The sequence below is a fragment of the Macaca thibetana genome, chromosome 19 (genome assembly GCF_024542745.1).
Source record: "Macaca thibetana thibetana isolate TM-01 chromosome 19, ASM2454274v1, whole genome shotgun sequence".
Classification (NCBI taxonomy): Eukaryota; Metazoa; Chordata; class Mammalia; order Primates; family Cercopithecidae; genus Macaca; species Macaca thibetana.
Window position 1 is genome coordinate 32,230,096 of NC_065596.1, and position 15,185 is coordinate 32,245,280.

At 44.0% G+C, this 15,185-nt stretch overlaps 1 protein-coding gene and 1 long non-coding RNA gene across 3 annotated transcripts in view; one reads left to right on the forward strand and one right to left on the reverse strand.

Annotated features, from left to right (window-relative positions):
• The window catches only part of PPP2R1A (protein phosphatase 2 scaffold subunit Aalpha), a 526,337-nt gene that overhangs the window by 72,815 nt on the left and 438,337 nt on the right, over nt 1–15,185 (forward strand). The gene's annotated exons all lie outside the window — the stretch shown is intronic.
• LOC126943080 (uncharacterized) overlaps nt 6,409–15,185 on the reverse strand; it is a 50,285-nt gene continuing 41,508 nt past the window's right edge. The window contains exons 4-8 of one of the 2 annotated variants that reach the window (XR_007721692.1): nt 13,888–14,009; nt 9,859–9,935; nt 7,740–9,182; nt 7,048–7,226; nt 6,409–6,905 (exon numbers count right to left, since the gene is read on the reverse strand). This is a non-coding gene — a long non-coding RNA (uncharacterized LOC126943080). Of the gene's footprint in view, nt 7,227–7,739; nt 9,183–9,858; nt 9,936–13,887; nt 14,010–15,185 lie in introns of both variants that reach the window. The other variant, XR_007721693.1, reaches the window with a different exon arrangement.

Genomic DNA, 15,185 nt, shown 5'->3' on the forward strand with positions numbered 1-15,185 from the left:
TCAATCTGATTCTTCCAAAAAAACTGATTGCTATGTTTTCCACATCATTTCCAAATTTAGAAAAAGCTACCACCTTCTACCTAATATCTTAAGTACCAAATATGAGTTATTCCTGATTCTTTTACTGTCATCCATCACCAAATCACATTGATTCTATGTCAGAAACATCGACCAAATCTGTGTGTTTCTTTTCTGTGCACTGCTATCACATGACTCCAATCCACCTCCATCTGGACGACTGCAATAGTCTCCTAAATTCCTCTTTCTGCTTCCACTCTTGCTTCATAACAATCCATCTTTACAAACCTTTCTCATAGTGTAAGTATCATCATGCTCCTCCCCTGATTAACACCCTCTAATAGCTTTCTATTACACTAATAAAACAAACATTTAAAACCTCTCTCTAGGAAAGCCTCATATTATCTGGTTCTTGCGTATTCTGATCTTCTCTCATGTCACGTTTCTTCTCACTTATTATGATGTAACTACACTAGTAATATTTTTATTTCTCTTTTTTTTTTTTTTTTTTTTTTGAGATGGAGTCTCACTTTGTCGCTCGGGCTGGAGTGCAGTGGAACGATCTTGGCTCACTGCAAACTCTGCCACCCAGTTTCAAGCAATTCTCCTGCCTCAGCCTCCCGAGTAGCTGGGATTACAGGCGCCTGCCACTGGTCCAGCTAATTTTTGTATTTTCAGTAGAGATGGGGTTTCACCATCTTGACCAGGCTGGTTTTGAACTCCTGACCTTGTGATCCACCTGCTTCAGCATCCCAAAGTGCTGGAATTACAGGCGTGGGCCACTGCGCCCTACTTTTATTTCTCAAACACACAAAACTTACTCTTGTCTCACAATCTTTGTACTAACCACTCCTCTGACTGGAGTATTTCTTCCCTTGAACTTCTGAAACCACCTTTGCAAAATTATGACTGAGACAGTGAAAGAGATCTATCTAATTTAATCAACTCCACCTTGCTTCTAACCTCCGAGCTGTACTTGTTCATTTCTGGGTGTAGGCTGAACTAACTTTGGGAAAAACTTAGTTTGTAGTTTAAAACAAAGATAACAGCCCTTTCCCAAAGCAGACCTCCTTCTTGCCTGGGGACTAGATTGCCTTGTAGGACTAACATTAGCCGCAAGATTAGAAATTATGGTTAGGAGTCATGCAGCTGGAGGCTACAAGATTCTGACCCTCCCTAAACTGCTCCTAAGATCAGTGTTGGAGATATTTTGCAGACCCCACACTGGATGGATCAGCGGGCACCATCCAGACGGATAAACTGGCTCATCTGATCTTGTGGCCTCCACCCAGGAACTGACTAACCGCAAGAAGACAGTTTCAATTCCCTGTGATTTCGTCTCTGACCCAACCAATCAACACTCTTGACTCCCCAGTTTCCCCTTACCCACGAAGTTCTTCCTAAAAACTCTGCTTTCTGAATGCTTGGGGAGGCTGATTTGAGTAATAATGAAACTCCAGTCTCCTGCACAGCTGGCTCTGCATGACTTACTCTTTCTCTATTGCAATTTCCCCGCCTTGATAAATTGACTCTGTCTAGGCAGCGGGCAAGGTGAACCCACTGGGTGGTTACACTTCACATTAGCAGTTCATGTAACGCTGATTTCAGCTTACATGTCACCTCCTCAAGATATTGTTTTCCGAGCCTCTAAGATAAAGTAGCCTCTCAGGCACTCTCCATTCTAGTCCATGAAACTGTATTTATTCTCTTGATAATCTTCATTGCTGCCTTCTGTCAATCACAAAATTACCCTTTTCCCTCAATCTTTACAATCACTGATGTGAGTGCCTTTGTATCTCTCACTCTCTGTCTCTTCATCTACTGAAACAGCCTCTGCATTCACCTGCTATTCTGTGAAAGGGAGAGTAGATTTCCATCAAATGATGTCTGCACCAGTTCTGGTAGAGCTTGGTAAGTCTAAGTTAGAAATTTGGAAACCACTGGAGAATGAAGAGCAGGGTAACGTCATGATTTGATATGTTAAAAAATTTTTTTTTTTACTGACTCTGAAGCTGAATAGCAACTTTCAAAAGAATAAGCATTTTCCATTTTAATTAAGTCTAATTTATACTTTTTTCTTCTATGGATTGTGTTTTTGGTGTCATATCTATGAACTCTCTGCTTAGCCTTAAGTCTTCACTATTTCTTCTATGTTTTCTTCTAAAAAGTTTGTAGTTTTGCATTTAATATTTAATCTGTAATCCACTTTGGATTAGCTTTTATAAAGGAGGTAAAACTTAGGTTGAGGGCTTTTTTGGTTTTTTTTCAGACGGAGTTTCACTCTTGTTGCCCAGGCTGGAATGCAATGGCGCAATCTAGACTCACCACAACCTCCACCTCCCAAGTTCAAGTGATTCTCCTGCCTCAGCCTCCCAAGTAGCTGGGATTACAGGCACCCATCACCATACCTGGCTAATTTTTTTGTATTTTTAGTAGAGACGGTATTTCTCCATGTTGGTCAGGTTGGTCTTGAACTTCCAACCTCGGGTGATCTGCCCGCCTCGGCCTCCCAAAGTGCTGGGATTATAGGCGTGAGCCATCAGGTTGAGGGTTTTTTTAAAAAAAAGGAATTGATAAGGGAGCCTTCTGCAATGACAGGAGGATTCCTGCCAGTGAGAAAAAGCTGTGCCGTGATGACTCCACCATGGTTTGAGGGAGAAAACCCATGATTTACAATGAACAATAAACACAGCGGATACCGCTTTTTTGAACTCCTTTTTTGTGGCAATCACTGGATCACACTCTCATCATTCTCGCCTCTGATCTCAACAGTGTTGACTCTACCTCATCCTCATTGTGGGACAGGAGAGGACACTAGGCCTTTGAGAGGGGAGGGGACCAGCCCAAGTCTGCAGTTCTTGAGAAGGTGGAGCTTAATTCTAGCCAAGGGTTCCATGCACCATGGAGGACCTGTCTCTTCATGTGGAGACTCATCCCTGCTCTGAAAGGTGACCACTTCCACATTACACCCATTTTCCCATTACCCGTAATAATCATTGGGGCCCTTCTGTTTTTCTTTTCAAAGCTGTGAAACTCCTCACTGATCCCCACTCATGCTCTCAAGCTGACGCCTCTGCCTCCTACTTCACCAGATTTAGCCTCCTGCCGGTTCCTGCACCACTGTTCTCTGCCTTCACTTTGATATTGAGAAACAAGTGTCCCTTCCCAGGGGTTCCTCTACTGGTTGCAAAACTCACATCCTCGTTTACTTAAGAACTTCCCTTCTTTACTTGCTCCCTGTGTCTCCTGCAGTATCAATACTTTATCTATATTCTATCATTCCTATTAGCACTCTGATACTCTCTGGAATCTCTTACATGTTGTCACTTATAAATGGGAGTTGAACAATGAGAACACATGGACACAGGGAGGGGAATATCATACCCCAGAGCCTGTCAGGGCTGGGGGGCTAGGGGAGGGATAGCATTAGGAGAAATACCTAATGCAGATGATGGGTTGATGGGTGCAGCAAACCACCATGGCACGTGTATACCTGTGAAACAATCCTGCATGTTCTGCACATGTACCCTAGACCTTAAAGTAAAAAAGAAAATAAAAGAAAAAAAATTTTTCTTCCACTTCACATTCTTCTTCTACTCACTCCGAAGAGTCTATTGTACTCCAAAGGGTCTATTAAGTATGCCCTTAACAAGCTCCCCATCCCCAGAGATATGTACTTCATCTGGCTTTTATTTTCCACCAGCTGGGTCCTTGCTCTGGGAAGTTCTAGGTCCCGGTTCCAGGAGACAGTGACTGTCATGTAATTTTCACAGCAGAAGTTACCCCAAGGGACAGGAGGAGTAAGAGAACTAAAACCAGTTGGGAAACAGGAAACAGAAACCAGAGCTCCTTCCGATTTTTAATAGCCCTGAGAACACACCAGTATACTACTTGTTTTAATAGCATTTGTGGGTTGGGGTGGGCCCATTTAGAAACTAAAGTATCTGATTCTGTTTCTCAACCTCAGTCTTTGTGGGATGCAGAGGTTCAACCCTCTCAACATAAAGAGCCAGGGAATCTGGGTGTCCAGGCCCCTTCTCCCTTCAAAGGTCAAGGTAAGGAGAGGAGCAAGTGCTGTGATGATGTCAGAGGCACTGGAACCAGAGCAACTCCATCTTGAATAGGAGCTGGGTAAATGAGTCTGAGACCCACTGGGCTGCATTCCCAGACAGTTAAGGCATTCTAAGTCACAGGAAGAGATAGGAGGTCATAAAGACCTTGCTGATAAAACAGGTTGCAGTAAAGAAGCCAACCAAATCCCACCAAAACCAAGATGGTGACGAGAGTGACCTCTGGTCATCCTCACTGCTACACCCCCACCAGCACCATGACAGGTTGCCATGGGAACATCAGGAAGTTACCCTATATGGTCTAAAAAGGGGAGGCATGAATAATCCACCCCTTGTTTTGCATATCATCAAGAAATAACCATAAAAATGGGCAACTAGCAGCCCTCAGGGCTACTTTGTCTATGGAGTAGCCATGCTTTATTCTTTTACTTTCTTAATAAACTTGTTTTCACTTTATTCTATGGAGTCACGCTGAATTCTTCCTTGTGCGAGATCCAAGAATCCTCTCTTGGGGTCTGGATCAGGACCCCCTTCTGGTAACAGTGAGAAGAATCAGAGGGAAACATCTGGGAAGGTGAGAAGGATGGAGACCAAAACCACAGAGAGATTGAAGGGAGGCAGAGAAGTTGACAGGACAGAGCATCCACACCCAGGCACGTTGCCAAGATTAACCCCATAATTTTTGGCTCTATTGGAAGCTCATTTGTAGGTTTCCAGTGCAAAGAGGTGGTGGGCTTTCTGAAATACTAGGTTCTATCCAAGGATATCAGAGTGGTATAAAGAGAAATGGGAAGCAGAGGCAGAAATAAAGTAGTCATCCTAAAGCATTATTCCCAAGGCTTTGTGTCATTAAGGCTGTTTACAATTTTAAGTAGTTTAAAATTTAAAATTGCATCTAACAATGACTTAAACCAAAGACAGCATTTATGGTTTACTTTCCAAAGATTTTGCAAGTGAGTAGTACTCAGTTACGTTCTGTCTGAATAATATCATTAAAAAAAGTTTATTTTAATCTTTTCACTTTTTCATCACTAGTTTGGCGTTTTTGTTTGTTTGTTTGTTTTATTTCCTGGAAATTGCTACCTCACAGCCCCAAGATAGCTCCTGACCTCACAATACAACATCTCATGCCAGGAAGATAGGGATGAAAAGAAAAAATACTGAAGATTTAGATCTGAGGTGAGAGGCCGGGCGCGGTGGCTCAAGCCTGTAATCCCAGCACTTTGGGAGGCCGAGACGGGCGGATCACGAGTTCAGGAGATCGAGACCATCCTGGCTAACACGGTGAAACCCCGTCTGTACTAAAATACAAAAAAAATTAGCCGGGCAAGGTGGCGGGCGCCTGTACTCCCAGCTACTCGGGAGGCTGAGGCAGGAGAATGGCGTGAACCCGGGAGGCGGGGCTTGCAGTGAGCTGAGATCCGGCCACTGCACTCCAGCCTGGGCAACAGAGCTAGACTCCGTCTCAAAAAAAAAAAAAAAAAAAAAAAAGAAACATTCTCAAAGCCATCCCTTTGCAGGACTACAGAACAATATTTTTCAGAAGCACACACCTGACAAGTCACTTTCCTGCTTAAATGGCTTTTCATGTATTTATGAAGAGATTCCAAGTCCTTCTTGTAGCATTCAAGACCCTCCAACAGATGGCCTCTGCCACTTGGTACACACAGTGTTTATTGCTGTCTGCCTCACCATCTATGCTCCAATAACCACAGGTAACCTGCTATTTCTTGACCCTTTTCTGTGTGCTTTCACTCTCCTCTGACTGGAATGTATTTTTTTTCTTTTTCTTTATCTGAGTCTTTAAGACTCATCCCGGATGTTAGCTGCATTGCACTTGGAAGTGACCCTGGACCCTTTCAGTCTCAGTTAGTTGTTCCTTTTGGGAAATCTCATAATGAACCAGGTATCTGTCTATCACTGTATACCCCCACTCTACTGTGACTGCTTAGGGAAATGGCAGAGGACACCATTGTGCACAAAGGCTGCATAAGACTATGCTTAGTCATAGCAGAGTGACTGTCTCATCTCTTTACCTGGGTAGTTGGCATCTCCAGGGTAGAGCACATGTCTGTTTAAGCTCTATGTCTGCAGGAGCCAGCAAGGGAGCAACTCTTCAGAGGCCTCACCCGTGCAATACCCACCACCCTTTAGTATACTGATAAGTACATTTCATTTTAATCAGGTGGCAGGTAGCAATGTGCCACTGTCCTAGGAAATCAATCATGATTGGCCTAAGCCAATATGAGCAACTTCTTTATCTTTTTATTTATTTATTTATTTTTTGAGATAAGGTTTTGCTCATTACCCAGGCTCGAGGGCAGTGGCATCATTATGGCTCACTGCAGCCTCCACCTCCCTGACAAAGCAATCCTCCTACTTCAGCCTCCTGAGTAGCTGGAATTACAGGAGCATACCACCACACCCAGCCAATATATATATATATTTTTAGATATGGGGTCTCACTATGTTGCCCAGGCTGGTCTTGAACTCCTGAGCTCAAGCAATCCTCCCGCCTCAGCCTCCCAAAATGCTGGGACTACAGGTGTGAGCCACTGTCCCTGACCTTTATTTTTATGTATTGGTATTTTTGTTATTTCTTGGCCATTGATTGGTCTAGAGATGGCATGCTCTGGCAATGAAAGACAAGAAGAGGTCCTGAAGAGACTCTGGACTAGGTTTCCCTTTGTGGTAAAATGAAAGAAGCATGTGAATGAGTCACATTTTCTGCTTGTCTCATGCTTCTGGCTCAGGAGGGCCTGTTGATGTGATGTCCAGAACAGTGGCAGCCATTCTGTGGTCACTTTCAAGAAGGCCCTGGAAGAAAACCAATATGATGATGGAGTGGAAGGGTGACATTAAACTCAATTTTTGTTCAGACTCCAGATCTATCCCCTTCCAAAACTTTTTTTAATAATAAATTTCTCCATGGCTTATGTGCTTCATTGGTTTACTCTACCTTATCATTGAAAACATCCAGTGAATCAGAGAGAAACTAGAAAATAGTTGACTCTTGTTTTGTGGCTTTCTACTGTTTTTCATGGTTCTATTCCTTGGGCTTGAGAACAACATTCTGATGGTGTTTAAAAACTCAGAAAGAGTCCATCTCCTCAGATCAGTGGTCCATAGAGCATCTCCCTAAGAGCAGAAGGTTAGGGGGTTAATCTCGGCAATGGTGTGGGATGAAAGGTGTCTCTCATTCACCTCCCTTACCTCCCTCCATGCTCCTAGTTACTGCTTCTTTTTGTAACTCCGAGGTGTAAAATACCTCAAAGCATATTTGATTTTGTCACAGATTTCTGGTACGGGGCTCTTAAAACCCTTGGAATTCCCTGAGTGATAGGAGTGTTTTTTTGTTATTCGTAAAGAGCCCCTTTTGATCACAGCTGAGTTATGCTAAGGAGATGATGGCCTTTGGATGGGACTGGTCACCAGTAAGACCAAGGGATTAGAGGGCTAGGGCCATTGGCCCCACCTACTGACCTCCAGGAAGGGGAGGCAGGGACTGGAGATAGAGTTCTATAAAAACTCTTGAACAGTGAGATTTGATGAGTTTCCACATTGGTGAACACTTAGGGGTGCTGGGAGAATGGCTGCCTGGAGAGAGCAAGGAAGCTCCATGTGCCACCCAACCCCTTTCCTGCCACATACCTGCCATATGCTTCTTTCCAATGGATTATTCCTGAGGTGTATTCTTTATATAAAGCAGCAAACATAAACAAAGTGCTTTCCTGAGTTCTATGTGCCATTCTAGCAATTTATTGGTGTCATTGGAACACCCAGTTTATAGCCTGTCAGGCAGAAGTACAAGTGGTCACCTGGGACTTGCAACAGACGTCTGATGTGAGAACAGTTTGTGGGAGTGAGCCCTTTAACTCTTGAGATCTGATGATAAATCCAGGTAGACAGAATCAGAACTGGATTTTTAATTGCAGGTGGCCCAGTTGGTGTCCCCAGAGAATTGGAGAATTTCTTGGTGCGGAGAAAAACTACATTTGGTCAGAAGGATTGTGAAAGTAGAGAATCGAGTTTTTGTTTAACCATGCATCTTTGATATTTATTGTTGTCCTCTCATTCTTCTCACCTTGGTAATTGTTTCTTTCATTTTCCTGAATCTCTGAAAAGAAAGGGCCTGGACTCTCAGATTCCTTGGCCTTTCATATTTGGAAGGATGGACTCCAGTCTCCCACAGAGGGATGGAGGTGAAGGAACATTCAGACACATAAGTTTCTAAGCGAAATGGTCTGACAACATCTCCAAGGTGTCTTCTGGGAAGGGTAAGAAACCCCGCGTTTGTGTCAGGGTTGATTCCAGCTCCATTGTCCCTGTGTCCTTCAACCTACGTCTCTGCTGAAACCTGTTCTATAAAAACAGGAAGTAAGTGGTTTGGACTGACCTACTGCACTAGGTTCTACAGAGCAAACCAAATGGAGTCAGTCATACTAAAACTCCACATCACCAAACCAAAACTAATTTGTTTACCTGAACTTTTGAGAAATCAGGAGAGAGAGAAAATGGACAAATTCCTAAAACAGGCCAGTTTCAGTGGACATGAAAATGAAGTTCTCTCTGCTTTCATCTTCACCAAACAAAAAAAAAGTAATCTGTGGTAACTTGACTTCAATCAATCAGTTGTTCCTTATTGCTGTCTCTCTATTCCTGCCGCACAGAAAAATGCAACGTCCAAATGACGAATCAATTTTTTGTTCTTGTTTCTGCTTTCTTTAGCCCTCCTGTCCCTATAAAACCAACTTTCTCGGCTCTAACCATCAAAATATTTGTGTTATTTTATAGCATGAAAGGCTGTCTGATTCTATTATTACAAAGCCAATTAAGATCTTAAAACCAAACGTGTAACTTCATCTTTTGACAAGTCCTTAGAGCCTGAGTTGCTCCACAAGAATCCAGGAACTGGGCACAGGAAAAGGATCTCAGCTGGTGGTAAGTTGGGGTCTGAAAATTTTAAAGTTATTGTTGAAATGCCTGCTATATGACAGAGCCCTTCTAACGCTGGAGTAGTGCAGTCCAGTGAAGAATCCACTTCTCACACATGGCTATTGATCTCCTGCTGTTCCTAGTCTGACCTGAGTTGTGCTGTATGGATAAAAATGCACATAGTATGCTTGAAGAGTTAGTGTGAAAACAATGTTAACTATTTCATTAACAATGTTTAATTTGGTTACATGTTTCAGTAATATTCTTTTTGTTTGTTTGTTTGTTTTTTGAGACAGAGTCTTGCACTGTCGCCCAGGCTGGAGTGCAGTGGCGCAATCTCAACTCACTGCAACCTCTGCCTTCTGGGTTCAAGCGATTCTCCTGCCTCAGCCTCCCAAGCAGCTGGGATTGCAGGCACTTGACACCATGCCCTGCTAATTTTTTGTATTTTTATTAGAGACGGGGTTTCAATATGCTGGCCAGGCTGGTCTTGAACTTCTGACCTTGTGATCTGCCCGCCTTGGTCTCCCAAAGTGCTGGGATTACAGGTGTGAGCCACCGTGCGTGGCCAATTCTTTATCATGTATGTAATTAAATAAAATGTATTACTAAAATAATTTCCCCAAAGGTGTTTTACTTTTAAAAAAAAATAATGGCTACAAAAAAGTTGTAAGTCCCATATGTGGCTAAAGTTAACATATTATATTTCTATTGGACAGTGTTAGTCTAAAGATGTAGCACTGGATGATCTTGGCAGTCCTGTGGATCTTACGTACTAGTGTGGAGGGTATTTAAGAGAGAAAATAAATGAACAACAAATAAAGGAGATAAGTACCTGGTGAGACAGGCTGCACCTGGGCATTCTGCTTTGCAGAGTGGGTCAGGCGGGATCTCTCTGAAACAATATTTGACCTGAAATATGAATATTCAGAATGAGCCAGGTGCGGGAAGCTCAAGACGAAGAGCACAGTAGTCAGAAGGAACAGAGAAAGCAGAGGCCCTGAGATGACAATGAGCTGCAAGTTCAAGGAACGAGAGCCCAGTGGGTGGAGCCCAGTGAGAGAGTGCAGAGATGAGGTTTGAGGGATGCACAGGGCACATGTGGCAGTGAATAAGGGAACCTAAGATAAGGGTAACTTAGAAGTCTGGAAGCCGTTGGAAGGTATGGAGAATAACGTCACCATCTTATTGGACCTTTTTAAAGCTCATTTGGTTTCTGTCTGGAGAATGGATCTTAGGGGAGGGGGCAGCAGGACCAGGAAAAAGCTATTTGCAAGGTTTGCGCAAATATCCAAGCCTGACAGGGCCATGGAGATGGCAATAGTTCTGGCTGGGCATTCAGCATGTTCTGTAGATAGAATGCATAAGACGTGGATGGCGTTGGGTGGTGAGGAAAAGAGAAATAAAAGGTGAGTTCTAAATCTGGAGCTTTAACAACTGAATGTTTAATCTCCAAATAGATACAGAATATTGGAAGAGTGGCAGGTTTGGGAGGCAGGGAACATCAACAGTTTGGTAAAACCATGTGAGGTTTGGAGTGTCTATGGGACTCCCATGGGGAGAGGTTTTATCAGACTTGAGTGCCAGTGAGAGGCCACGGCTGATAATTTAGATGAAAAGACACACAATGGTTTAATCCCAGAGACTGGATGATATCATTTATAGAATGTGAGATGCCCCAACATTTGGAGTCAAATTTAGAATAGAAAACACCAGTAAATTGGACTGAAAAGAGGAAGTGAATTGAGCTGTAGAGAAGACCAAGAGTGTATTGTGTGTACATATCTCTTGGATATATCGCATGGCATAGGAAAAATGTGTTTGAAAAGGGAGAAAGTGATCCAATGGGTCCTGTGTCACTGGGATATCGGGATAAAAACTGAGAAGAACTCACTGGAGTTGTCAGCCTGGGGGTCATAAGCATTCTTGGGAAAACGCATTAGGTGGAGTGCTAAGGACAGAAGTCAATATGGAGTGGATTAAGGAGAACAGCTGAGGCGAGGAAGAAAAAGGAGGAATTAGAGACATTATCTTTGGATGTTTGGCTGAAAATTCCCCTGACAGAGAGGTCATTTGGCTGAATAGGGTTGAAGCTGGAAAGAAATATGGTTCAAAGGAGGTTTCTCTTCAAAGAGAAGGGGGTGTGATTATGTGATAGAATGATCTAGTAGAAATACAATTTTCAATTTTTTTTTGGTATAAAAAACGGTCTTTTGTCCCTCACCACATCCCACCCCAATCTAAGTCTTAACTTTCTCATCTGTACAATGGTTATACGAATTAGAACTAACATTAATCGATATTCACTATGTCTCAGGATGTGCTCAGTGCTTACACATATTAACACATCCCATCCGCAGAGCCTATGAGAGGAGTTGTGAGGGTTACGGGAGAAGCTCTTGGTGTGTGGATTAATGTTCATAAGTAGAAGCTACTATTGCTATGAGCATCGTTCTTGTCCCAACCCTGAGCTTCATAGTGCAGGGTTCGGGATTGCACCCCACAACACATCACACAGCCTGGTGAGGGCTAAGGGTTCTAATTTGTTATAGATTTACAGATCTATCCTAGACGATTTCCATGTCTATTCTTTTTTTTTTTTTTTTTTTTGAGATGGAGTCTCTCTCTGTTGCCAAGCTGGAGTGCAGTACTGCAATCTCAATCTCAGCTCACTGCAACCTCCGCCTCCCAGGTTCAAGCGATTCCCCTGCCTCAGCCTCCTGTCCATGTCTATTGTTATTTAATCCTCCCCTGAAAATCAGTCTTCATCAAAAAACCATTTCAGTTCTGCAGAGGGGAAAACAGGGGCTCAAAGAGATGTCACTGATCAAGAATTTACACTGTCGAGGTGTCAGAGATAAGATTATAGTAGAGATTTAACTGACTCCAGAGCCTGGTACTCTTTACACGGTCACAGTGATACTCAACTGGCAGGGGGAGGGGGTGGGGAGGTATTTTGCCTCCCAAGGGATCTTTGATAATGTCTTTTGGTTCTCACTCCTGAATGAGGAGTTGCTACTGGCATCTATGGATAGAGGCCAGGGGTGCCGCTAAACATCCTACTGTGTACAGACCAGTCCACCGCAACAAAGAATTAACCAGCCCTAAATGCCATTGGTGCCAAGGTTGAGAAAACCTGAGCTACAGTAAACAATGTCCCTTGGAAGGCCTCAGTGAAAGTGACTGGTAATGACAGGAAAAAAAGGAGGAAATACGTAAAAGAAGTAGGAGAAAAAATTTATTATATGAGGGCAGGACCCTATCCTGGTAATTTTGGGAGAACGCCTTTCAGTGGCAGCGCTTGAGCTTGCAAAGGTAGTGGCTCTGGGCTTGTTCAGTCTGGTTTTCAAATTTTGCTGCCTGCACTGATTGGCTGGGCATGATGCTGAAAAAACTACAGAAGTCCCTGGGGCAAGGATTCTCCCTGGTAACAAAGGGATAATCATGGCTACCTCACCGTGTTATTATGAGTATTAGATGTAAACAAGTGCTAGATAATTGCTATCATTCTCAAAGAGGTTAAATAGCCCACGGTGGGAAGATTCTCAAATTTTCACGATCATAGAAAATCACCGTAGGTTGGCTGGGCACGGTGGCTCACACCGGTAATCCCAGAACTTTGGGAGGCCGAGGAGTTCGAGACCAGCCTGGCCAACATGGTGAAACCTCAGCTCTACTAAAAATACAAAAAGTTAGCCGGGCATGATGGTGGTCGCCTGTAATTCCAGCTACTGGGGAGACTGAGGCAGAAGAATTACTTGAACCCAGGAGGCAAAGGTTGCAGTGAGCCGAGATTCACGACTGCACTCCAGCCTGGGCGACAGAGGAAAAAAGGGAACCATTACAGACATTTGCCCCTGAACTTGAAGTGCGCCACACCCCACTCCCACTGCCAGTTGCCACCCCCGTCAGCTCTCTTCCTGCCTGTTCTCTTGCTCCTCTGAGTGTGGCCTCTAGATGCCTCATGTACCTCCCAGGGTCTGTGAATACTAAAACCTCTCAAACTTTAACACTGTGGTGGCATCATTGAAGCTGTGCCCACAATCTGACCAGCGATGTGAGGTTGCCCGAACGAGACCTGGGCAGGTGGATCCCCTCCTGATGTTCTTTTGTCCTGGCTTCTGGTGGCTGCTGAGGACGGTCACTACCAGCTGAGTTGATAGAGAAACTTGAAGAGCTTCATTTAATACCACTGGCATACCAGGCAGGCTTTTGGCTGTGTCTTGGACACAATCCCAATGTCTGTGTTTGTGGATGACTCACACACTTCCTGCCCAGTCGGTCTGGGATGGCACTACTGCTTGCTGGTGCTTGATTTTGCTGCTTCGTGCAGCTTAGTACTGCTGTCCTCAGCTGTTACCTTGGAGATTCTCCAGAAATTCCAGTGGCTGTGGACGGCTCTCCGAGGCTTCGGGCTCTCCAGCAGCTGCTGGAGGGCAGATCCTATCGTAATGAGGGTGTTTCCCTGTGGGACATCAGACACCCTTTCTGGGATCAGGCCCCTGACAGGGGTGCCACTAATGGAGGGTATGTTGCCCCTTGAGCCATACCTGTTTATCTGGTGACCTAGGGCCTCCGTAGTGGTCCGGCCTGTATTGGCTCTAAGTTGCAAAGTACTGGCCTCTGGCCAGAGAGAGCTGGTCAGGATGGTGAGCTGGCCACCTGGTAGCTGTGGCTCTATCCTCAGCTCTACCTCCATCTTGCTGACGATAGGGCCATGGGCCACCAGGCTCCTGGGGAGCAGCGATTCCCCCATAGTGAGGTTGAAGAGGATGACAGAATGCTGGCTTCACTGTGTCAGTGAAGGGGAGGTGGGTGAAAGGATCCAATCGCCTAACTCTAACCTGTGACAGGGCAACCGCACCTGAGTGTCCAGGACACCTTGCGAGAACAGGTGCTGCTGAGGCCAGCACCTCCTTGGTTGCTGCATTCCTTGGTGCTATCACTTCTCATTCTCCCAGCCCCTCAGAGGTCGATCGGGTCACCCTGGAAAGAGAAGCAGCTGCCTACAAGGCCGGTGCAAGCGGAACTCATTGTTCGGTTTTGAAGAGAAAGTGAGGTTAAAGAAAGACACTCGAAGAGAGAGAGAGCATCTCAACAGCAAATGCAGGCATTTACGTCTAGCATAAACCTGCAGCGGTGCCAGTGCCCACCACTGCTTACAGGCTTTGGCAATTACAGGCCTGGGTGGGGGAGGTCTGGAAGTGGGGCATGGCCTGTTGCCTGGGAAAATGTTGATAACATGTTCCCATGATGAGGCGGTTTGGCACTTGTTCCTGCAGAATGTGATAGTGAAATGCCTTGGGCCTTTGCCCGGCTGGGTATGATAAGGATGTTCTTCTGCCTCGTGGTCAGGTGGTTAGGAGGATGTTTCTCATGGCCCGAAATCCCGTGGAATGTTTGCAGACCTTTGATCAAGGTCTGCAAAATGGTGGCGGGCTTACAAAGTGGTACAGTTTGGACTAACTCTCATTACCATTAATTTTTTCCTTTTTTGATAACAATGTGTAAAGTGAAAAGAGCAGAGTGCTACTCCATACCATTGGGATCTTGTCCAGTAAACATCCGGAGAGTGAGGATAGGAAATAAAAAGTGTATAAATATTAGATGCCTAGAAATGCAAGCCATTTTAAAGATTTTACAGAAAATAGAAAAAAAGAGAGGAGAGGGACTCATTGTCTTGTAATGGGGTCCTTCCCAGAGAGAGTTGACTATTTAGTGGCACCGGGCCCTTTTCCTCCTTCCCCTTTTTCTCTTATCAACCAGGGCAGAAACTAAGAATTTTGGCTTCAAATGGCTAAAAGACTGATGGGGGAAAAAAGAAAATAGAAAAAAATAACAGAGAGACTGATGCTCTAGGCAGCTACAAGTCCAAGAAAAAAGAGAGAAACTTTTAACTTTAAGTGCTGAGCCAAAACCAGGTCTAGCAAACATAATGCTGGCCCTAGATTACTTACTAATTTATGAAGAAAATTCTAGATATGGGGGTGACAAAAGGAAATTAAATCCATTATATAGGCATATATTTTAATGTAAATATATAATAGATAAATTATGTATACATAATATATAACCAAATTGAAACAGTTTTATAATTTGATTTGACTAGAAAGTCAAAATCCATATATTAATTTTTGTAGTAAAAGTTTATGTAAAAAAAAG